This window comes from Onychostoma macrolepis, chromosome 03 (genome assembly GCF_012432095.1).
Source record: "Onychostoma macrolepis isolate SWU-2019 chromosome 03, ASM1243209v1, whole genome shotgun sequence".
In the NCBI taxonomy this organism is placed as follows: Eukaryota; Metazoa; Chordata; class Actinopteri; order Cypriniformes; family Cyprinidae; genus Onychostoma; species Onychostoma macrolepis.
In genome coordinates, this window is record NC_081157.1 from 24,286,311 (window position 1) to 24,313,347 (window position 27,037).

A 27,037-nucleotide genomic window follows, 5' to 3' on the forward strand; every position below is an offset into this window, starting at 1 on the left:
CACACACACACACACAGCTGGCTACATATCAACCCGACACAGCTGGCTACATATCAACCCGACAGTTTGCACCGTATTTCACCAGAAGCCAGAGAGAAGGCCTGGTTCATAAGAAAGTAAAATTTCCGCCGCACACATAAACATACTCAAGCCCACTCATTTCAAGAACTGCCGACGCTTCCTGTAAAGCCTAATATAGTGGTTACCAATTTGGTTTGTAGAGTTACTCACAGCGTGACTCTTTAATAAGCTAGTTTGAACTCTGTGTTCCTCTAATGCTCAAGTACAATGAATTGAGCGAAGAGACCGTCCTTAAATTTAACCTGTCTCCCAAAAAACATATATTTAGAGGCAGAGAGACTCGGATCTTAATCAACGTTGGAGAATTTATGTCTTTGATCTTTTGCTTTGGCTCCGTGGGAAGAAGATGTGTCATTTCAGTCTGTCAGGAGGGAATTATGTGAGAGATTCAGAATAAACGGTGCATTATCACTGTTATTGTTATTATTTGTTTATATTTTGGTAGATGTAAGGATGATAGAGTATTAAACAATGTCACACTAAATAGTTTCTTTCTTAATTTTTCTTGAGAATTATACATTCTCCAAAGATCAGCACTGTGATGCTTGGTTGGTTATCAGGTGTTGCTGGGTTGCAAAGGTGTTTTGATTGGTTTAGCATGTAAAGCACTGCATACAAAAGCTTGGTGAACTTTGACCTGTGAATCTGCATACCAAAAAAGGATAGAGCTGTTGAGGTTTGTAGTGTAGAAAACTGGAAGACAACTAGCATTTTCAAGCCATGAGCCCTCTGGAAATTCCTGGATGTTTTGTTTTTTAAAAAATGGGGATGTTCAATTTATGAGTAAAGTAAGATTTTAATCATGGACACTTTGTTCTACAACATAAATTACACATACCTCATATCTCAAAAATGAATTTTGAAGGATTTCTTTTAGCAACGTTTTTTAACATCAACATCATTCGTCCATCAAAATTTTCACAATTTTGTAAAATTTATGTTGTAGAACAAAACATAAATCTGCAAATAATGTTTACTACAGACCTTATTTTGGTCATTAATTGAAAAAAGACATTACAAAAACCCAAAGGAAAATGCTATGGCAAATTCGCCTTCTGGATTTGCCTACAAATTAATCTCAAGGCTGTACCACTCTACAGAGGATCTTAATGTCACAGACTGACCTCTAGGCTCAATTAAAAAAATAAATAAGTTTAAAAAAAAAACATGCAAAGGTAAAGCTGCATGGTTTACAGGATCCAAAGTAACTGAATCCAAATCCTAATGTGAATGCAACTGGGGTTACGATGATGGCCGTAAACTTATATTACAATGCCTAAAAAAAACATGTCTTAGTGCAGTATTGCTTGTCAAGAAAATGTAAATAGTTTCAAGAATATTTAAATATTTTCATGTGGAATATATATATATATATATATATATATATATATATATATATATATATATTTTTTTAATCTGAAAAGTAAAAAAAAAAAAGCCTAGAAAAATACATATTTAAAAGGGGATTTTTTTTTACAGAAAAAACAAGCAGACAACAGAGACATATAAAGGTGCTGGTCATATAATTAGAATATCATCAAAAAGTTGATTTATTTCACTAATTCCATTCAAAAAGTGAAACTTGTATATTATATTCATTCATTACACACAGACTGATATATTTCAAATGTTTATTTCTTTTAATTTTGATTAGAGCTTACAGCTCATGAAAGTCAAAAATCAGTATCTCGAAATATTAGAATATTACTTAAGACCAATACAAAGAAAGGATTTTTAGAAATCTTGGCCAACTGAAAAGTATGAAAATGAAAAGTATGAGCATGTACAGCACTCAATACTTAGTTGGGGCTCCTTTTGCCTGAATTACTGCAGCAATGCGGCGTGGCATGGAGTCGATCAGTCTGTGGCACTGCTCAGGTGTTATGAGAGCCCAGGTTGCTCTGATAGTGGCCTTCAGCTCATCTGCATTGTTGGGTCTGGTGTCTCTCATCTTCCTCTTGACAATACTTCATAGATTCTCTATGGGGTTCAGGTCAGGCGAGTTTGCTGGCCAATCAAACACAGTAACACTATGGTCATTGAACCAGCTTTTGGTAACTTTGGCAGTGTGGGCAGGTGCCAAGTCCTGCTGGAAAATGAAATCAGCATCTCCATAAAGCTTGTCAACAGAAGGAAGCATGAAGTGCTGTAAAATTTCCTGGTAGATGGCTGCGTTGACTGTGGACTTCAGAAAACACAATGGACCAACACCAGCAGATGACATGGCAGCCCAAATCATCACTGACTGTGGAAACTTCACACTGGACTTCAAGCAACATGGATTCTGTGCCTCTCCACTCTTCCTCCAGACTCTGGGACCTTGATTTCCAAATGAAATGTAGAATTTACTTTCATCTGAAAAGAGGACTTTGGACCACTGAGCAACAGTCCAGTTCTTTTTCTCCACAGCCCAGGTAAGACGCTTCTGACGTTGTCTCTGGTTCAGAAGTGGCTTGGTAGCCCTTTTCCTGAAGACGTCTGAGCGTGGTGACTCTTGATGCACTGACTCCAGCTTCAGTTCTCTCCTTGTGAAGCTCTCACAAGTGTTTGAATCGGCTTTGCTTGACTGTATTCTCAAGCTTGCAGTCATCCCTGTTGCTTGTGCACCTTTTCCTACCCAAATTCTTCCTTCCAGTCAACTTTGCATTTAATATGCTTTGATACAGCACTCTGTAAACAGCCACACCTTTCAGTAATGACCTTCTGTGACTTACCCTCTTTGTGGAGGGTGTCAATGTTCGTCTTCTGGATCATTGCCAAGTCAGCAGTTCTCAAAAGCCTCTGAAAGGACTCCCAACAGCAATGGAAACAGCTGAGGTACTGTTTAACCATGTCTTTCGTAACTTTGGCATTCCTGAAGATATCGTATCTGATAGAGGTCCACAGTTTTTCTCACGTGTATGGAGAGCTTTCGGTTTGCTCCTAGGTGTGACCATACTTCTCATACTTTTTTGAGAAAAAAAAGTGCTTTTAATAGTGTCTAAAAAAGGCAAAATAGAGGAAACCACTGATTTAAAAAGGAACTTTTTTTAAAGGGGTGGTTGACTCTTTTTTTTTTTTTTTTTTTTTTCTAGGCTTGATTGTGTTTATGGGGTGCAGTCAAACATTCATGCTTAATTTTTTTAAAAACGCATTATTTTTCACATAATTTACCTTTATTCTGCACCGCTCTGTCCCTTCTCTGATAAACGCCCTGATTATTTCCTGGTTTTATGAAGCGATGGGCTTTAATTGGTTAGCTGGTCCAGTGTGTTGTGATTGGCTAAACTGCCTCTAGACTGCGTCTGAACGTCCTGCCCCTCGCCTTGGCGGCATGTGCTCCGGTTGTATTGTAAACAATGATGTCGTCAATATTGCTTATCAATTCTCTGTTTGCATTGAACTTTCAGCGCCGCAACTTTGCAGATAATGTTTATGCTCAAACAGCAACATTAGTTACACACTAACTAACGTTAAAAAAGTGAAATCGCAATCAACCACCCCTTTAATAAAAAATAATAATAATAAATAGATATATAAACAGACAAAAATACTGATTACAAATTGTCCAGAAAAAAAGACCAAAGATACAAATTACTGATTAAAATATATTTTTACAGAAAAAAAATACAGATTACAATTATTTTAATAACTATTCATTTTAATTATGAATTAATTATTATAATTAATATAATATAATTATTATTTTATAGAATATAAATATATACATTTTTTTTGTATATACATATACAACGGTTTACTTTTACAGAAAAACAGGCAAAAAATTTTACAGAGTAAGGCAGCTAAAACAGAAAGCTGTGAGAGTATACTTCAGCAGAAAGACTTTGAATAGAGATGGATGTAAGTTTCATTCAGTCAGTCTGGTATGTTACTCCACTACCTCTGTGTAAACACCCCAAAATACAGTGTTTAGAAGCAGCGTTTCAGGCACTGAAACTGTAATCAAGCCCTTAGGCCACTTGTTTGAATCAATCACTCCCTGTTTAAGGTCATGAAGCAGACATTCAGACTGTGGCGATGGGTACATTAGCTGTGATTATGTGTAAGCGATGTGTTAATATTCATAATCTCCACCATCTCTCGCCTCAGACTTGCAAACACAACCAGAGTTCATCTGCATGAGCACACACTCTTTAAAGTGGTCTCATCACAGTATAAAACAAACATTAACCCATTTGACAAACATTAAACTCCTTTTTGGAGAAGATTTAGATATAAGAAAGTGCTCCGAACCCTGAAGTGTTTTAGATCTTCTCTTACAAATCCCAGGTACCAATAACAAACCTAACTACCCAAAGGAGCATTTTATTGCTCAGATTTATTTATTTATTGGTTTATTTAATAGGGAACATGCATTCAACATTCATTCACTATAAATGAAAAGGTACACGTAGTGGTGACATATACATTGACAACAAACAACAAAACAAAACAAAAATACATGATGGAAGAAACATTGTTCATCCACCTCTATACTGCATTCAATTTAACAGTGAAAGTGTATGAGTGATAAATGTGTGACAGTTAAAAATGAGTACATCTCTGGTTTTCTAGAAGCCACTGTTTTAAGTGAGTTTTAAAGGTGTTGAATGTAGGACACTCTCTTATTGGGAGGGGCAAACTATTCCAGAGTTTACCACCTATTATTGACAATACGTTTTGTCCAAAAGTGGTACACCTAAATGGTATCACACAGTCCCCGTTTACAGATGCCCGTGTACTACTTCCGCTTTCAAGTCTTTGGAAAAAGCCATGCAGCGGAGGAGGGGCAAGATTATGTAACACTTTATATACCAAACAAGCATACTTAAGACGTTTGAAATTGTCAAAACTTAAAAATGTATGTCTCTCTAAGATATCGCAATGGTGGAATGACAATGCCTTTTTATCAAAAGTTTTTATGGCTTTCTTAAATAGAGATTCAATACTTTTAAGAGTAGTTGTGCTAGATAATGACCAATTTATAAAACAATACTCAATATGAGAAAAGATCATAGTATATAAGAACAACTTGGCAGCTTTGGTATCAAGAAACGGTCTAGCTTGTTTAAAATTCTGCAAATTGAATTTAACTTTATTTGCCACCTTTGACATTTGAATGTTAGGGTGGAGTCATATGTGACTCCTAGATACTTGAAATCATTAACAATATCAAAGCTCCTGTCCTCTAAGGAACACATTAGAATGTGACACCTTCATATTTTGTTTAAGTAGAGACATGACTTAGTAACCCAGACAGCAACATAGTTTTGGCCCAGATTCGGCCCACACATGTGAAATCCATGCGGGCCAGATGTGGGCCGGATCTGGGCCGGATCTGGGCCGACACTGCTTGCTGTCTGGGAAGCCAGTCATCAATGTGAGCCATTGCAGATGTAAGTGTGGATGCTATCTCTTGGTAGTTCTTAGCATGTATAAAGATTACAGCATCATCTGCATACATCTGAACATCAACATTTTTACATGCCTCTGGCAGATCATTTATATACAATGTAAACAGGATTGGACCAAGTATGGAGCCTTGAGGGACCCCTACTGGACATTCACAGAATGGGGACTTTGAATCATTAATACGAACACATTGCTTTCTGCTGGACAGATATGATTTTATCCAGTTGAGAGCTTGTTCAGAGAAATTGAAATATGTTAATTTAGATAAAAGAACTTCGTGATTAACAGTATCAAAAGCTCACTTTAGGTCTAAGCACCAACATAATAACTCTTATCTAGGTAGACTTTAACCTTTTCTAAAAACAAACAGTTAGCTGTTTCTGTTGAGTGATGGGCCCTGAACCCAAATTGGATAGGGTGAAATAAATTGTTGCTTTTATTGAGATGTTGAATCAATAATTTAGCCACCCATTTTTCGACTATTTTAGAAACAACAGGCAAAATACTGATTGGCCGATAATTGGCCATATCTGATCTTTCACCTGATTTAAAAATGGGTGTGACCAGGGCCATCTTCCATGCTGATGGCACAATGGATTGTCTTAAGGACTGGTTAATCAAATATGTAATAGGCTGTAGAAGGATTTCTTTGAGCCTTTTTAAAAAATTTGTATCAAGGCCATAGATATCCATGGCCTTAGAATTTGTTAAGCCACTGATGGTATTTGCTACTTCTATTTCAGTTATTTCTTGTAGGTGGAAAATCGGCTGTGCATAATTAATGGAGCAAATAGAATAGCTAGGTGAATTAAAAAAAATGAGTTATTTCATAAACAGAGTCTATAAAGAAGGTGTTTAGTTCTTTAGATATGATGATTGGATTTGTAACTAATTCAGTGTAACTAATTCATTTAATTTTCAACCCTAAATATTTATTGTTATAATTCTGTTTTCTGCCAATCAGCTTATTGATGGTTTGCCATATCTTCTTCCCATTTCCTCTTGCCTCTTCAATAGTATCAATGAAAAAGTTGGCTTTAGCTTGTCTTAGCCTTTTTATTACTTTATTTCTTAATGAGGTAAATTTTTGTCAGTCTGTTGTAAGACCTGTTTTTAAAGATTGTTTCAATAATTGATCTCTTTCCTTCATAAGTTTCCTACACTCTTCATTTAGCCAGGCAATATATCCTTGCTGCTTTCGGGGTGTTGCTCTTTCAAATTAAACATCGATATGACAGAGCAACCTCTTTCTTAAAGCATATAAAGCTTTTCATATGCAGTATATTGTTGTATATCTCATATCAACTATATTTTCTGCTGGCCCAAACAGTACAATCATGACACTGTCCTTGCCACGTAACATTTATGTCACTGGCTTCCAGTGCATGCTGATTAATCTAGAGCAGTAATATAGAGAGACTCATTCAGCATGGGATGAGGAACAGAGATTCATATGATATACTGATCTCTGCACGTAATGTCACTGATGCAGACTGTGGAGGACATGCAGGACAAACTGGTGTGACAAGTGAGCTGTAACATACACATACACTGGGATGAGAAGAGCCTTAGATTGATAGTGGCTGCTTGAGGAACTCAGATCTTTGGAATGTTCTGCAGGAGGAATATGGAAAGTGTGAATGTGACTCAAGCATCTGAACATGGAGTTCATCAGCAGCAGACACTTTTCACACAGAAATAGGGAAATAACACACATAAAGTGTAACCTGTCAAGAACATGTCTGAGTCATATTTCACCCTATAATTGAAAGAAAGGTAACGATATTTTGTACTAACTAATTAAACATTCTCAATACTGTATTGTGTACAAAATGATTGTAATAATAAAAATAAATAGAATAATAAATATGATAGTTCTACATAAGACAAGAGACAAAAAAAAAATACTAATTTATGCAGAAAAAGACAAAATACTGATTAAAAATAATTTTATTAAAAAGACAAAAATACTGATGTTAAATACTGATTTAAGTCAGCATTATGAGCCATTTTATATATTTCTTTATTTTTTGCACTATTACATAAAGAAAAAACTAAGAATAAGTCAATTAATAAAAAAAATAATAATGTAAATGTAAATAAATAAAATATTTTAAATTAAATAAAAATTATATTTTTTAAAGTTCTGATAAAGTACAATGACAATTGTCTTTAAAATAATTTCATAGTCCTTAAATTGAACCGGTCATATCAATAAAAAAACAAAACTTCTCATTTTATGATTGTAACGGGAAGTCAGACTCGAGACACAGGCGAGTTAGAATCAAACACATGGGTTTATTGAACGGTATGCTGGAGATCAAGGAACTGGTGAGTATAGGAGATTCAGAGTCTTTAACTGAACTGGAGAGGATACTGACAGTAATGTTCTTGATTACCAGGCCTGACAGAAACGTCGAGGATCGCGGGTTTTCCAGGAACACACACACACACACACACACACGAGATCAAGGAGACTTGGAGCAACAGGTAAGTAATTCAGCATAGGTTTGAGTCATTTTCCAATTGGGAGACCAGACAATGTGGCTGTGTGTACTGTGTGTTCTTATAGTGCTGTGTGGGTGATTAGTGAATGACAATCAGGTGTGCATGATTAGTATTCTGGTGACTGTGAGCGCTGATAGGTGGAAAAGGCTGGCGTGTCCGTGACAGAACCCCCCTCTCCACGGCCCACTCCTGGGGGCCAAAGATACCGATGTCGTGGTGGGCGACCCCTACTGCTTGGAGCTGGATCGTGAGGATGGGAGGCATGGAATTCTGTCAACAGATTGGGGTCAAGGATGTCATCCCTTGGAACCCATGACCTTTCTTCGGGGCCGTACCCTTCCCAGTCTACGAGGTACTCCAATCTACCACCACGACGTCGGGAACTCAGGATCTCCCTTACGGAGTATGTTGTTCCATCTTCCAGCACCATCAGGAGAGGGGGTTCGTCTGTGGTGCCAGGCTCTGTGAAAACAAGGAGAACAGGTGGGTGATAGGGTTTGAGCAATGAAAAATGGAATGTGGGGTGAATCCTGTATTGTGATGGAAGTTTGAGTTCATACATGACTGGGTTGATTTGCCGGATGACAGGGAAGGCACAAATATACCTGGGACTTCTTACAGGGGAGGCACAACCGGATGTCCCGATTGGAGAGCCATACTTCTTGTCCGGGCTGGAATATGGGAGCAGGGGCTCTCCGGACATCGGCATGGTGTTGGTGGCATCTTACTGCCCATTGTAGATGTTGGTGCGCTGAGTCCCAGACCCTCTCACTCTCCTGGAACCAATGGGTGACAGAGGGAACCTCTGAGGGTTCCCCTGACCTGATGGTCACACCTAGGAGCAAACCGAAAGCTCTCCATACACGTGAGAAAAACTGTGGACCTCTATCAGATACGATATCTTCAGGAATGCCAAAGTTACGAAAGACATGGTTAAACAGTACCTCAGCTGTTTCCATTGCTGTTGGGAGTCCTTTCAGAGGCTTTTGAGAAGCTGTCCACCGCAACCAGGATGCAAGTATTATTGTCAGATACAGGGAGGTCCGTGACGAAATCTACTCCCAGGTGTGACCATGGACGCCGGGGAACAGGGAGAGGTAGGAGTTTGCCAGTTGGTAAGTGGTGAGGTGTTTTAGCCATGGCACATTCCCAGCATCCTCTCACGTACCGCGGAGCGGGATCGGAGACACTGGCTGCAGTGATGTTGTCATCTAGGGTCCATTGGATTGGGCTAACAATGAGCTCAGGAGGGATGATAGTCTCTGGATTCTCGGGTTGTTCGTCTGGAGCATGAAGTCTTGACAGAGCATCTGCCTTGGTATTTTTCGTCCCGGGTCGATAGGAGATGGTAAAATGAAACCGGATAAAAGATAAAGCCCACCTGGCTTGTCTGGGGTTTAATCTCTTAGCCTCACGGAGATATTCAAGATTCCGGTGATCCGTATAGACCACAAAGGGATGACGAGCTCCTTCAAGCCAGTGTCTCCATTCCTCCAGGGCGAGCTTTATGGCAAGTAGTTCTCTATTCCCGATGTCATAGTTATGCTCCGTCGAGGTTCATTTCCAGGAGAAGGCAGCACATGAATGGAGTCGAGGTGGGTTCCCCTGCTGCTGTGATAGAATGGCTCCAACTCCTGATGTGGAGGCGTCGACTTCAACGACGAATGGTCTCTTGGGATCGGGATGCACCAGGAGTGGAGCCGTAGTGAAAGCCTCTTGGAGTTTCTTCATGGCTGTGGTGGCTTCTGAGTTCCAGGACAGAGACTTGGGCTTGCCTTTCAGGAGATTAGTTAGTGGTGCAGTGATGGAACTGTAGTTCAGGATGAATCGACGATAGAAGTTGGAGAAACCTAGGAATCGTTGGAGTTCTTTAATGGTGGATGGAATGGGCCAGGTTTTGATCGCTTCCACCTTCCTCTTGTCCATCTTGATGCCGTGAGCACTGATGTGATAATCCAGGAACTGGATGCAAGGTTGATGGAAGGTGCATTTTTCTGCCTTGAGGCATAGTTGAAGCTCACGGAGCCGTTGGAGGACCTCCGAGGTGATGTTCGGCCTCGTTCCGGGAGTACACTCGGATATCATCGATGTAAACCAGCACAAAGCGGTGGAGGTACTCCCGGAACACCTCATTCATCTAACCCTGGAATACGGAGAGGGCATTGACTAGACCATACGGCATCACCAGATATTTATAGTGTCCTGTGGGTGTCACGAAGGCTGTCTTCCACTCGTCCCCCTCACGTATCCGGATGAGGTTATAAGCACTCCGGAGGTCCAACTTGGTGAAGATCTTGGCTCCGCGAAGCTGTTCCAGAGCGGATGGGACGAGAGGAAGGGGATATCTGTACTTGACAGTGATTTTGTTGAGGATCGATAGTCAGTACAAGGCCTCAAGCCTCCGTCCTTCTTAGCCACGAAGAAAAAGCTGGAAGCAGCAGGGGACGTGGACGGTCGGACGTATCCTTGCTGTAGAGCCTCAGAAATGTACTCCTCCATGGCCTTCTGTTCGAGGATGGAAAGTGAATAGATTTTACCTTTGGGCACTGGTTCATCAGGGAGAAGGTCGATGGCACAGTCCCATGGTCTATGAGGTGGTAATTTGGAGGCCATTTTTGAAACCGTCTGGAAAGCAGTCGTTACCCCACTTCAGGATGTCTCTAGTGGACCATGAGATAGATGGGTTATGGGCACCCCAACACTATCCCAGGGGTGGATTCCTCCAGAACCAGTAAACAGATCTCTTCTTTGTGGAGCTGACCAACTTGTAACCAGATGGGACCCACACAGTGTCGAACATTTCCTCTCACCAGGGGCTTGCCTGTTATTGACTGAATCTTGTACGAGACATCTTTGAGTCTCTTGAGTTGGAGTTGGTTACATAAGTCGGCAGAGATGAAGTTGCCGGCTGACCCAGAGTCGAGGAGGGCATAGACCGAAACACAATGACGAGGAGTGGTAATCTGAACAGTAGTGGTTAGAGGTTTTATTTTGACTGAAGGAGGACTGTAGGACATTTCCTTATTACATGACCGTCCTTGCCGCAGTATAAGCATAATCCCTGGGTAAGCCGGCGTCGACGTTCAGTCGAAGTGAGACGGACACTGGCAATCTGCATGAGTTCGGGGTTTGGTTCTGGAGAGCTGGGATATTCTGGCTGGCAGAGAAAAATAGCTGGCTTTTGGCACAAATGTTCTTCCATACAGCCCTGAATCCGACTGGCAACACGGATGGAGAGTTGAAGGAAAGGCTCTAGCCCCATAGCGAAGGCTCTAATCCTTGACGGTAAGTGGTCAGCAGGGAGCACTCGTTCCAACCACTAGCAGCTGCTAATGTGCGGAAACGGAGAGTATACTCTTGAATAGACTTCTGACCTTATTTTAAATGATATAACGGTTCACCAATTGAAGCATCTCCAGCTGGTCGTCCGAAAACCTCTCGGAAATTAGTGCAAAAAGCCCCCAGTGTTTGTGTGGCTGGTCCATTCTGGTGCCATAATGCCTCCGTCCATTGAAGTGCTCGACCTGTTAACAGGGTTAGAATGTAGGCAATTTTAGCTCTTTCTGTGGGGAAATGATGCGGTTGCATCTCTAGGGCGAGCGAACACTGCATGAGAAAGCCATTGCATTCCTCCGCTGAGCCAGAGTAGGGCGCTGGATTGACCATGGGACTGACTGTGTAGATCGGGGCCGAAGAAGAAATACTGGGTGCAGGATCCAGGGCTGGTGCTAGTGCTGGTGCAATGGTGGTTTGACTGAGAACTCTTCTCATAGCATCCACCAGCTCCTGGAATGGATCAGGGTCTGTTTGATTCATGATGGTATGGTCTGGTCTTCTGTAACAGGAAGTCAGACTCGAGACACAGGCAAGTTAGAATCAAACAGAAGGGTTTATTGAACGGTATGCGGGAGATCAAGGAACTGGTGAGTATAGCAAATTCAGAGTCTTTAACTGAACTGGAGATGATAATGATAGTGATGTTCTTGATTACCAGGTCTGACGGAGATGTTGAGGATCACGGGTTTTCCAGGAGCTGGTGTGACGGAGCTGGATGCAGGTAAGTAGACGGAGCGCACGCATACACCCACACACACAGGAACACACGAGGGGAACACAGGAGATCAAGAACACTTGGAGCAACAGGTAAGTAATTCAGCGTAGGTTTGAGTCCTTTTCCACTTGGGAGACCAGACAATGTGGACTGTGTGTTCTTATAGTGCTGTGTGGGTGATTAGTGAATGACAATTAAGTGTGCGTGATTAGTATTCTGGTGATTGTGAGTGCTGATAGGTGGAAGAGCCTGGCGTGTCCGTGACAATGATCATGGGGTCAAATATATTTTTGTTATATTCACTTGCATAAAATAATACACATAAGGATTATATTTTCAATTTTGTCCCCTTTAAATCAAAGTGTGGCGAGGGGGGCGTGGGAAGGCGAAAGGCTGCAATGGGAGAGCGGGTGTGGAGACGAGCGGTGTTAAGGAGGTCAAGTGAATGATGACTAAAACCTGTGTTTGATTACAGTGATTGGGGGAGAGATGGCTGAAAAGCGGCTCGCAGACCTGGGAGAGGGAAAGAGAGGGTCTGAATGTCACGAGAGACGGAGCCCTGCGTGTTGTGTGACGGATTGACTGTCGAGGCAGAGAGCCCGACAGCCTTTTGTTTTGTTTCTTTGAATTAATTTTGGAGTAAATAAACTGTCTTACTCGCCACCCCTGCCTTCCTCGTCCTTCATCATATTGAATGAACCCTGTTACACAAAGCTTTACAGATTAGCTGTGTTTAATTATGGCTCATTTGTTAAGAATCTAAATCATATTTTTTCAGAGCAGTAAACCTACTATTAAAACTGATGATCTCATATTTGCATATCCACAAATACCTGTTCTGACAGCTTCATAATTGAATCCATATTTAGCATGAATTACTTTGATGTGGAGGTCAGCAGATACGGGAATATTTCTGATGACACAATAGACACTAAAGCCTCCTAATGCACTGCACGAATCTTTCTGACATCGATTGTCCATCAGAGCCAGGAAGAAAGCTAGACTATAAATAAAAGATGCCACTTCATGCTTGTCTGCCTCAGATGGCAATTAAACAGGATGCTGAACGGCAAAAGCAGAGGAAGGAAGGGTATTAGTGTCTCAGCCGGCATCACCAGGGGCTCTCAGAAAATCAAGAGAGGGGCTGTGTAACGTAATGTGGGCTGTATGTGGGGAGAAGGTCATACAGTTTCTGACATGCTTTTTTCTTTAGGACTGAACTCAGGATAGAAACAGAACATCAGCAGTACAGATACTTGACATTTGCCTCACTGACAGACACAAATGTTACTGTCAAAACGACAAAGAAAAATGTCACTGCTGGCATCTTATCAAATCATGCTTCCAGATGCAGAAAAGCTAGGTTTTTTTTTTTTTTGAGAGAAATTCATCCTCAACTCCTAAACTCTTTACTTTAGCTCTTCAAAATATATAGAGTATTGGAGTACACTTTACAATAAATTACTATTTAAGTTTTTAGGGTTTTTTTTGCTTCAGAATTTTATGTGTAATTAATTTTGTTACTTCTTTGTAATTGTATGTGAAATTGTAATTGTATTGTGCTGTAGGTAATGACAGCATGCCAATATACAGCCATAGCGCACTGCTACGGTGTGATATTGCATTTATACAACAGTTCAAAGGCATGAGTGTGTAAATACATAAGAAACAACAACAGAATGTCTTTAATGTCTCTCTTTTGTGCAGAACTACTTCCTTCCGCCACGGATTCAAATCTGAAGTTGACAGTTTAACAGCTGTTCCCAAGCCTAAGTTACTAATTCCAAAACATCACTTTAGAACTAGTAACGAAGGAACGTTAAGTTGTTTCATCAAAAGCTTATTTGAACTGCATTAAAAGCAGCGTATTATGTACAGTATTATGCATCTGATACAGCATTAATTCTTCAGCTCAATCTCATATTCACAATAAAACATTAGGTTGCTGAGGAAAGCAATGTCTTTGTCTTACTATCCTTTGATCTGTTAAGGGTGATTTCCGATGACAGCACTGCTCAGTGCATTTGTTGGCTGCGTCCTACAATAAGTTGTTGGAACTAAAAATAACTTCCTTGTTTAAAACCCTGTTTCAGTCTCTTTCAATATAAAAGTCTTTACTGCTGACTCACGCATAAAAACAGTCTCTTGTTCCCATCTAACGGCGGAATAATGTAACTAAAATGACCATCATGAACACACACTAAATCCCAATACTAAATACTAATATTAATGAAATATTACTATTATTTATAAAAAATATTATTTATTGGCTAATGATACTTAAATTAAAAAAACAACAATCATAATAGTTGCTAGGCAATTCAGTCAAAAGTACAAAGGCAGCACACTGATATACATAAAATATAATGTGATAAGTTTTTTCCCTCAGCCAAAACTATTTGCTCTGGAAAAAATAATAGTTTAACGAGACCAAAGACTGCCGTTAAATTTACCCAACACGAATTACATCTCATGGTTAACCACTATAGAGACAAATTCCAGAATATCTGGTCGAGGTGAGGCGCTCTCGGTGGGTTTATGAGCGCTGAACAGCCAATGACGTCCTGGAGCTCACTACTCTGAAAACACTGAAGCAAATTTTCAAATGCACGTTATCTTTATTAACACACTGCATATTTGAAGTCTAAACAAGTACATTCTCCCCTAAAAAACTCTTTAAACTACATTCTGTGACACAAAAACAGTATTATTTTTTAAATTATAGTGGATTTGGACATCTGCCATGACACTCGCTGTGAGGAATAGCGCAAGCGGAGTGATACATGATACAAGCAGTGAAACGGTGATATTCTGTTATCACTAGAATATCACACAATCAGATTCAACCAGATTCTTATCAGCCAATCAGATTCGAGGACCAGAAAGAATTGTTGTATAAATATATATACTTTATATATTTTATTGGTCTCTCAGCAAGGCTTGGTAACTTCTCTATAAATGTGATTTGAATGCAGAGGGGTTTATGGCAAAGCTCTGTGGAAAACTGATCAATACAACAGGAGCGAGATGTCTGACACCTCACTGAGTCACTAGTCTTTGTTTTCCCTCTAATTCTCACCCGTTTGGATAATCCTGAGACAGCTTGAAACAATTAATCACCAGTTTAGATCAGCTTGGACCAGCTGATGACCAAATTTATTCCAGTTTTGACCAAACCACTGCTACCACCTTAAACTGGTTTTAGCTGGAGAGTCTCAACATTCCACATCCACATAGTTCTCTGACTTTAATTAATGGTGATACTAACAAGACAAAACTCAGTTGTTCTCCCACACCTGCACTTTGTCAATGTAAGGTTCCTTTAAACTGATAAACTAAAACAAGTAGTTACAGTTAACATCAAAAAACTTACATCTGGGTGGAAGAACAGACATAATCCACTAACAGCTGCACGACTGTGACTGTCCACCAGAAAAAACAAGCACATTCCACTGACAATATAAAGCAAGGGCTTATCATGCATGTACAAGAAGCTAATAGTTTATGAAAAAGCCAGTGGAAACTGGTTATCAAGCAGCTTGCCTTGTCCCTTCAAGATCAGGGCCAAACTATGAATCAGAGTTACGAGAAAGCAATCGCAACCTCGATGCACTCGCCCCAGAGAATACTGAGAAACACTCCACACTTTCCATACAAATACACGCATGTTTGTAGATGCAAACACTTGGCACTAACATCCAACTTTCACACAATGCAGGTACAAAAGTGCGCCAGATGTCATAAATGAAGAAAACATTAAATGAGCATATAGATTGACACATGCATATTCAGTGTGACACATACAATCACATCACAAAATGGACTGCTGCTTATTTAATCATGTTTCATTTAGACTGCCAAAGATCTCTGTCATCACATCTGGCTGCAAACCCAAGAGAAGGAAGGAAAAGTAGAGCAAATGGCATGATGGGGAAATAAACTGACAGAAAAACACTTCAGAGAGAGAAAGCCACAGGCACGGTCCTTTGAGACTGAATATTTGTTTGGAAGCTGATTTTCAGCGGAGACACTCTATCTCTGTCAGATCTGTTTAGACACTGGCAGATCTTCTCTAAACACGTGTTTTGCTCGGAAAAACACACTTTCCATCATGTTATCTTAATGACATTAGAATTGTAGCTCGTGGCCAATATAAACACTAACCCACTTAGCAAGACTGTGAACGCAGAAAAGAACACAAGCATGAGAGGAGGAGGAAGATTTTTACAATTTAAAATAACTGTTTTCTATTTGAATATGTTAAAATGCAATTGCTGAGTTTTCAGCATTATTACTCCAGTCTTCAGTGTAACATGATCCTTCAGAAATCATTCTGATACGATGATTTTCTGCTTAAGAAATATTTCTTATTATTATCAATGTTGAAAACTTGTGCTGCTTCATGTTTTTGTGGAAACCATAATGCATTTTTAGGATTTAAAAAAGAAATAAAGTCCAGCATTTATTTGAAATAAAAAATTGTATGCATGCTTATACTGTGATGCACCGATCTCAATCTTTTGAAGAGAAGTGTAACACAAAAGCAGAAATGTTGGATTCGTTTAAGCTGTCAAGCTCAAAAAGAACAAATAAAGCCAAAAATGTGTCATAAAAGTAGTTCATATAAATCTATTGTAAGACTTGGAATATTGTTGTTGTAATGTTTTCTTTTTTCATGGTCACGATTAATTGTCACTCTATGGAAAAAGATGTATTTACAGTGGTCCAGTAGTGCACAACACAACACAACAAAATCTCCACAACACAACGGAAACATGCTGCAACACAACAAAATTCGCAAAACACAATGTAAATAAGCCACAACACAACGCACACAAGTCAAGTCAAGTCAAGTCACCTTTATTTATATAGCGCTTTTACAATACAGATTGTGTCAAAGCACTTAACAGTATCAAATTGGAGGATAGAGTGTCAGTAATGTATAATGATAAGATTAAACACTCAATTTTCAGTTAAAGGCATTTCATTATTGAATTCAGAGATGTCATTGTCTAGCTCAGTTTAGTTTAAATAGTATCTGTGCAATCAAATCGGCGATAATCGCTAGAAATTAAGTGTCCCCAACTGAGCAAGCCAGAGGCGACAGCGGCAAGGAACCAAAACTCCCTCTGTGACAGAATGGAGAAAAAAAACCTTGGGAGAAACCAGGCTCAGTCGGGGGGCCAGTTCTCCTCTGACCAGACGAAACCCGCAGTTCAAAAGTTTCTCACAAGTCGCAACACAACGGAAACAAGTTTCAACACAGCAAAATTAGCCCTATGCGTTGTGTTGTGGCGATTTTGTTGTGTTGTGCACGACTGGGCCACTGTACGTATTATATACTGATGCTCAAAAATGAACTTGTGTTCCACAGGGAAAAAATAAAAAATTAAAATTACATACTGGTAGAAGGACATGACAAAATTTTCTTTTTTAGGTGAACTATCCCTGTAATTTTTAAATTGTTACCCCAGTCCTGAATATGTGGTTACTTCTTTGCTGGATGAGCTGCTGTTCTTCTAACACAGCTGCGTTTGGTGTATTTTGGAAGGAAAGTTTGTCTCTAAGGTCCCATATGCAGGAAGAGGAATGTCTGTTCTGTAAGGGTTTCTGTCCTTGGCTTTCATCCTTTATCACCATCAGCAAGACATTGAACCTCAAAGGCCCCTGTAGTAAAACATGCTGTGCTTTACATCAGTCCCATAGTGAACAAACATAAAATCCATTTAGCGAGAGCAACACAAAGTTTCTTTAAGAAAAAAGTGCAATTCTGTCATCATTTACTAACCCTCATGTCAAACTCAAATGATTTTCTTTCTTCTCTGGAACACAAAAAGCATAAACATTTAAGAAAGTCACTTAGGTTTGAAACAACATGATATAAATTAATATTTTGGCAAGTAACTGTTTAAATCCAGGGAACATTGTGAAAGACAGTCTTACTGTATGTAAGCGCATGAGTAAGACTTTGAGTTGGTGTGTGTTTTAACAGAGGAGGTGTAAATGCAAGATACTCCGATTCATCAAAGCGATGATAAAACTGATAAATGCACAATTTCCTCCGCTGTTGGATGTGCTCCTGTTCTTTGTTTAAAACTTTGAATTACATCTGTGGATGAATAACTTCTGGTGAGGATTTTAGTTAGGTGTCTGAGCTTTACAGGCTCATGGGTGACCAAGAAACAGTCATCACCTTCACATTACAATGAGTTATCATGGAAACATCCAATGCGCAACACTCGAGAGGGAATCCTGGTTGAAACAAGAGCTGGACAGTCAGTCACCATAAGCTGGAATAGTTTTATTCACATTTTATGCATTTCATAGCTTGATGGGTATCAGAAATGCATTAATAAGCAGAGGTTTGCTGGGGAAAAACACGTCTCTTCAGAAGACTGGAAACATGAACATCATTCAACTGTGAAGCAGATACGTAAACGGTACTTGCAGGTTGGTGGTTATGTTTGGGAAAGCATACTACAATAGTACTCGTACTATTCTACATTATATGTATCCTGTGAGTAACAAGCATTTTTAAACTTTTGCTAAAATGCACTGAGTGAACTCCATGTAATATCCCACAATGCAATGTGCCTGATGTTCCTTAAATTTCCAGGTCGACAAATAAACCAGACATAATCAGCCATGACACAATACATTTACTTGACATCTAAAGGTCCATTCCCAATGTCCATAGCAATGGCCTTTTTCTTTTTGCAAGATAATTTGTATTTTATAACTTCATGTTGCACGCTTGGTATTCCTTTTTTCTCTTTCTTATTCTATTCTCTCATTATCTTAATGTTTGTAATTTTTAATATTATATTTGTTGTTTCAACATCTGGCCAAAAGATTACAGCTGAAAATTAGCCAGCTGGCTAATGCTGCCATATTTACAGAAGTGTAAATGAATGTGTATTGTAAAAAAAAAAAGTTCATGTAATCATTATTTGATCAGAGTTCAAAATTTAAAATGTTAAGACATTTTTACACAAATTTAATTAAGAAGACAAAGTAATGTTTTAAAAAATATTGTATTATATTAACGATAATGAATTAAATATGCAATGAGGTCATGTGACAAGAATGTAGCATTTTACTGTTTTAAAACATGCTTGCATAATACATTCTGTTGCAAATGCCATTTAAAAAAAAAAAAATGGCAACACAAGTAATAAACCGAGTGAACGTGATCGTCTGTACCCTAACCACAACTGACTTTTGACCTAACCGAGCAACCACCCACCCAGCTAACAAAAATATCTAGTTTTGCTATTGTTACCTATTTGCTATTGTGCATGTTAAGTATAGCAAAACTAATAGAAACCCAGAATTTTTCAACAAGTTTCCTGCTATAATATCTGTTGGACAGCAACCTACAAAAACACACAAAAATATTCAAAGCATAAAACAATGGTGTCATTGAGCTGCCGTGCTGTTTTCCTATGACATTCACCCAGGGAATTAACCTGCATCCTTTCTGGAAAAAAACGAGCAAATGACAAGCTAAATATGGCTCTACAAACACACAACACTCAACAGAAGCAGCCTGGATCAAGCTGAACTACACAGAAAAACATCTCGAGCTCATGTAGAGTCTGGATTTTCAAATATGGGTAACTCACTGGACACAGAAAACAGAAACGCCAGAGCCTGGCCAGATGAGTTTACTGTATGTGAAGTCATGGAAGAGGATCTCGTCCAGCTGATGAGTGATGGATGAAAGAGCTTGGAAAGCTGGAAACACAGAAGATGCTTTGTTGTACAAAAGACCTGCACTTCACTTCAATGCAATATGCCAGAATTCTTCATGAAGGCTTCCTGACCACAATTTATGTCAGTCGATTTGGGACTTCTGGAAAAAAACAAATGCCCAACTGTGTCATGTGGTCTTGGACACCAACAAAAGTTGATTTATGAAATCGTTTGGGTGGTGGGATTTGAAAAATGACTGTAAATGAATGCATCAATGTCAAACAAATAAAACAAAGTTAAAATATTGTGGCTTAGAGAAGGGAACTGGTATAAATATGATATGCATTGCTAAAAATGGCCAGGATTTAAAAGTAATGTCTTACAATAAAACACTCTACACATCAGTACATTTAAATCAGCAGCAGAGAGGAAATATTTCAATGTTTGTTCACCAAAGACACTTATAATTCCCCCAAAAAATGAAACCTTAAGGCCCCCTGTTCACTTGTTCACCAGTGGATCCTCTGATATCTGATAAAAACATCACGATAATCCACACCACTCCTGTCCATCAATTAATGTCTTGTGAAAAGATGTGTGCTTGTAAGAAACAAATCCATCATTAAGGTGTTTTAACATTGAACCATCACCTGTGGCCAAAATACAAATCCATAATAGCAATTCCTCCATTGAAAAAGTCAATCTCCTGTTGTCCTCTCCAAATACTGACATATTTGTTAAGATTTGTTTTGGATGGTGCTTGATCTGTGCATATTTCTCCCCTGATTCAGATGAGGCTTTTTCACTGGAGAAAGCGATACAGTGTTATTGACAGAGGACTTGTATTTTAGCTGGAAGCAACAGTTTAAAGTTAAAAAATGGCTTGGATTGGTTTCTTACAAATTTGGAGCCTTTCATTTCACTTGTTTGGACTCTCATTCTGACGGCACCCATTCACAGCAAAGGATCCATTGGTGAGCTAGTGATGTAATGATACATTTCTCCACATCTTGGATGGTCTGAGAGTGAGTACAATTTTAGCAACTTTTCAGTTTTGGGTGAGCTCTTTCTTTAAGTGTTTTAACAAACATTGGACAACAAACTGGTGAACAAACACTGTAAGATTTCCTCTCTTCCTTTAAGCTTTCTATTTTAATACATCTTTTGCAATAGTTGAACATGACTCACTCAGCCGTAAGATCACTGTGTTCAGAGATTGGCATCTGCAATAAACATCACTCTTGCGATTAGCAATCATAGCATAACAAAAGCTTTATTCCATTAACATATGTTAAATGGATGGTGAAATGCAATTCTGAATTACTGATAATACTATTAACAAATGTATGCTGATGATGACGCCTGCATCAGTTCAGTAACATACGCAGAAGTAAGGCATTTAACTTTTACACCAGTTTTAAAGACACATCAGTCATCACCGAGCAGTTAGTACATTTCTTTTGTATTGAGCCTTGGCGTTTATATCAGTGACATAGGTTTGAATCTTTTTTATTTATTGTATTATTAATATTCCAAAAAGTTAAAGAGATAGTTCACCAAAAGTAAACACTGTCATCATCTACTCACTCTCATGTTGTTCCAAACCTGTTTGAGTTTCTTTCTTCTGTTGAACACAAAATAAGATATTTTGAAGAATGTTGATAACCAAATAGCTGATTAGCTGTTAGCCATTGACCTATTCATTTATTATGGAAGTCAATGGCTACCCTCTGCCAATCACTGCTATAAAAATCTTACTGAACGCAAACTTTTGAACAATTGAACTTATTGAAAATGCATTTGTGGGAGTTTCCCTTTCAGATGCAAAATTTATGGAGGAAGAGTGTTAAAATGAATCACACAACGCAATTTACTAACGCTTGCGCTCGTCAAATTACTAGTATTTGCGCCATTATTTAAACGCAAACAAATTTAGGTTATTCAAACTTTGTGGGAACATTTCTAAACTATTGACATGTACAGTTTTTTTGTCATGATTATTTAAAGTTAAAGGTTCCTAAAATGTTTCTTACAACAATCTACTAACATTTTCACCCAAAATATAACATTATTTGAATGTCTAAGAACATTAAAATGTCTAGTTTTCTTGTTGTGATTAGAACATTGTTTAAAGGTGACTAAAATGTTTCTTACAACATTGTAGTTTTATTTTTACCCCAAATATAATTCGTTAAAACATTTAATTTTAGTATTCTAATGGCCCGTTCATGCAGAACTCATTTTCCCATTCCAATGCGCTACTTTTCCATTGTTTTTCTATGTAAACACACGCTAGACGTCAGTTCCAAAACAGTGGACCAATCAGAAGACCCCGGAAGCAGGGCAAGAGATGCAAGCTTTTTGTTTACAGTAGCAGGTTGGCATGGTTGACAGCTGTTTTATTTGACGGCAGTATGGCAGAGGAGGCATTCTACGTTGCACTTTTTAAAAAACTATTTCTGAGCGCTGCGTCTCGCGTTTATAGATGCAAAGACGCATTCTGTGTGAACGGCCCCTAAGAACGTTTTCTCTCAACATTATGAGAACATTCATCAAGAACAAATAACATCATGAGAATGTTCTAAAAATGTTGTTCTAAGAACTTTTTTTGTCTCAATGTTATGAGAATGTTCCATAAACATTAGTTTAAGAGTGTTTTGTCCTATCGTTTACATAACTTAAAACATAAAAACATTAGTTAAAATTGTGAGAATGTTCCCTATTAGCTGGGATAGTGCCTATGGGATTCAAACTCTGTGTGGATCTGAACCATCAGAGCTTCACATCATCATGAATAATATAATGCTGAAAGCCCAATACTAACGTCTAAATCAGATCTGGCAACAAAAACAATCTGGGATTGACGGTAATGTATGTCTGCATGCAGAACATCAGCTCAATCTTAATAGGACGGTTCAAATATGAGGCATGGATGGACAATCTGGTGGATCAATGCAAACTTCATGTTTTAAGATGTCTAGAATCTCTCTGCATGTCTCATGAGGGAATCACTAGCAGCTCAGTGACATCTCCAGAGACCTCTGTTCTGCTGCTAAGAACTGATGAGATAAATGACGGGGATTAGATAGAGATCGAGAGAAACACGGCCCGCTGCCCTTAGAGAGAACGCATGATGGCTTATTAGAAACACTTAGAGCAGCTTGTCCACTCATCCCTCATCTCTAACCCACTATGAAGGAAAACATGGCTCCTTCTAATCAGCCTAAAAATCTGATATTGATATTTTACATAGAATATTTCAACATGATAAACACATTGCGTGTATACATTAACAAAATAATTGTGACAATTTATAACCTTATAATATTTCATATATAATAATATGCATTACATAATACTTATGGTAAATATTATAGTAATTTTATCTCCACTTATTTTAGTAATCATTTAAAAACAATTTCTACAGTTTTATGAAAAGTCCATTGCAAACATTTTCCATATTTCTTTTTTGTGGATTAAAAAATGGACATTTTTGGAATTGCATGACCAAACAAATTCTCAAAAATAGGCTGCACATTCCCAAAAATAAACATTTGTGACCTATACCACTTTGCCAAAGACGTTGCTAAAGCTTTATGAGTCAATGTTCTGTGAAAGTTGTGTGAAACACTTGAGTTGTGTACAACCTGTGGTTCATCTGTATGCCAGACCACTCTTTCATAAGACATATAATGACAGGAAATCAGCAAGATAGAAGAAAGAGTTAATGTTTTTCAGTAGTAAAACTAGACAGCTAATCTGTACCATTAGAAACCACCATAAAGTAGTAAAGTAATCTCAAAATGTGTATACATCAGTTTTAACCAGCATTTAAATGGACAGTTCACGCGAAAATTTTTATTCTCTCATTAGTTACTCACCCTAATGTCGTTCCACACCTGAATTAATTTCTTTCTTCCTCTGAACACAAAATAAGATAGTCATTGCCTTTCACAGTGTTTTTTTATTTATTTATTTTTTACCATACTATGGAAGTATGGATTTTTGAGTGAACTATCCCTTTAAATCTCCTCAAATGTGACTTAATATGAATACTTGCATGCTAAAAACACGATTTGAACAACCTGTAAAACGTATTTTTTCATGACTATACTTTTTGTGAGAGATTACATCACAAGTTATATTATAGGCCTACACATGCCAAATTATCTTCTATACTGTATACAAAATAAATAGTACTACAATGGAAAAGTTTCATAAAGCTTCATCAATTCTAATGATAATTTGATAGTCTATTTGATAATCTATTTTGACTACTTGATAATCAGTCACTAAACTGATATATTGGCAGCAAGGCAGACATCAACAGAAGTGTTAGTTGCTTCTTATTTCAATTCCAGAATATGGACAAACTTCTTAAGTATTTTTGGTTTTCAACATTTTGTGAAAATATTGTCTAAAATAAGTAAGTGATTTGCATATATGTCTCATTTTAGAATTTAAAAAAAATGGGTAACACTTTACAATAAGGTGTCTTTTGTTAACATTAGTTAATGTATTAATTAACATGAACGAACAATGAACACTACATTTATTACACTCTTTCTTAATCTTTGTTAATGTTAATATAAATACAGTTGTTCATTGTTTGTTCATGTTAGTTTACAGTGCATTAACTAATGTCAGCAAACAAAACTTGTGATTTTAATAAAGCATTTGTAAATGCTGAAATTAACATTACCTAAGATTAATAAATGCTGTAGAAGTATTGTTCATTTTTAGTTCATGTTAACTAGTGTAGTTAACTAATGTTAACTAATGAACCTAATGTTACCAAAAAATTTATATAACGGCCAATATAATGCTGATACACTGTAAAAACAATGCAATAAAAAACTGTATATGTATACTGTGAACTGTCTATGTACTGTATATATCGCAATCAGCATTGATCTGTTGATCTGACCCATTATTATATAATATATTAAAGAGATACAACTGTTTATTAATTTTTAGTATTTGTCATTGTTAGTTCATGTTATCAAATGTAGTTAACTAATGCAAACAAATACTTTTACCAAGTTGCTGTACTTTGAGGAGCTGCACAAAAAATACACAAAAATAGGCCTTGTGGTTCCTTGTTTCATGCAATGTCTTTGATCAGATTTAGCCTTGACTTTGAGTCTTTCCACCTGATGTGAGACACAGGACTGGTATTTTTCTCCACTTAAAAGAGACACAGATCTCTCACAGCATCTCGCCGTGTTTCCGCCTCTTAGCTCGGATCTGGCATTGTTTGGCTTTTAAGTCTGCATTGATGTTTGTTTTAGTTTGACATATACACCCCCATTCACAGTAGCTCGTCTATCGTTCCACTTAACGCCAAGGTTCCTGGGAAATGTCTGCGTCTTTTTTTTTCTTTTGTGCAAATGTCCTAAGATTATTCACACCGTATAATTATTATGTATATAATACATCAGACAGCCCACACTCAGAGTACAACAATAAACTGAGAAGTATATGAATTCATAAATATCCATTATAACAAAAAGCCTTTCCAGATTGTGTAGCAATCAGATTGAAATGGTTTGAAATGCCATGTGCTCAAAAATATTTATTTAAAGAGACGGTCAACTGGACTCCTCATTTTATCAGTTCTATCTGAGAATGTCAATTGCACAAAAGCACTGAACATGGAATGCTTTCCATACTTCCTGCCATCAAAAGCTATTCATCCAACTATGACTAGAAACTACGGTAATACTATCACAAAAAAATAAAACGTGTCCTTGTTGCAGGTCACATAAGAATTAATTACTTACTATTATAATAACAAAAAATTGAGCATAATTACATGCAAGTAACCCTAAGCCAAACCCTAATCCTAACTCTAACCATATAATAAGTACATGTATTTAATTAATATCACTCAGTACTTGGAAGTGTATAATATACACTGTAACAAGGACACCTTAAAATAAAGTTGTTACCAGTTAGGATTAGGGTTACTTGTATGTACTTAGGCTACACATAATTTATTGTTATTATAATAGTACGTGCATGTAACGTGTAACAAGGACACCGTAAAATACAATTTTATCGTTATTTCTTTAGTGGCCGTGATTCATAAGGATGGTACGAAGTCTAAATATGTTCCGCTCTGTAGCTCAATAGCGCCTTCCTCTGGTGTGTGTTTGTAATATGCTCCACATTTACTTAGTATTAATATTGTGTAAAATAAAGTCTGAAAGTCTTTTTAAAAATCCTAAAAATATATTACATTTAATTTTTTTTAGTTTCTTTGTCTTTTTGTGAAAGCCAACCTCAGGTTTTTATTTTACATGGTATAAGAATATATCTAAATCATGTTTAAAAATGTCTGCAATGCAATGCAATAAAATTAAATAAAAGGTAAGTTTAGCATAAATTAAACTGCCACTCAATAGAGCCTATAGCTAGTTTAGGACTAAATATTGGTTCACGATATTTATAGACTTGACAAAAAACATTATTTCACCTTTCTTAACTTAAAAATAAAATAATCAGTTAACCAGTAATAATAACTAAAGAAATTGTTGTAGCACGTTACAAGACACCAGTAGTTAACATTAGTCCATTAAAGAGTATTAACTGGTACAACTTTTGATTATAATAATGATGAAATTAACAGATTAATAAAGGCTTTAGAACTATTTTTCATTGTTAGTTCATGTAATTAACTAATGTCGACAAATAGAACCTTACTGTTAAAAATTTCCATACTGTGCAAAATAAAATAAGATACTACGATAAAATAAAATACACCAGAATGGGTAACTGGGTCAAAGGTTTAGCTTACATTAAACTAGCCTAGTTAGTTTAGGACTAAATGTTGGTTCATAATATTAATAGACTTGACAAATCAATGAAATCACCAATATTATTTGTCTGTAGAAAGAGTCCAAATCATGTTACTTTCGCAATTTTTACTTTAGCAAATGAGTAACAAAACAGATTATGTTAAAATGATTATGTACAGTAACTGCTGCATAGTTAAGGTCAAGACTTCTGAGACTGGACTATGTTGATTTTGGCCTACATCCTGGGTACAATGTGTTCAAAAATGCTTCTCATGGCAAGCTAGTTTTACGTAATAGTTTATCTAACAATGTAAGTAACGGGATTTGCGCTCAATTCATAAAAAGCAGCATGCATTTGACAAATATAGTACAGCAGTTCAGGAAGCTTGTTATCACTGTGTTCCCATCGCGTTGACTTCAACCATTTACCAGCTGTTTGTTTAGCTAATGTACTGTTTACACCAGTCCCAGCGCTGATAAGACATATGCAAAGGAACGTTGCTGTACTCCG

The 27,037-nt window shown here is 37.7% G+C and overlaps 1 protein-coding gene across 1 annotated transcript in view; it reads left to right on the forward strand.

Moving 5' to 3' along the window:
- The window catches only part of LOC131536018 (N-acetylmuramoyl-L-alanine amidase-like), a 184,573-nt gene that overhangs the window by 95,498 nt on the left and 62,038 nt on the right, over positions 1-27,037 (forward strand). The window lies entirely within an intron of this gene.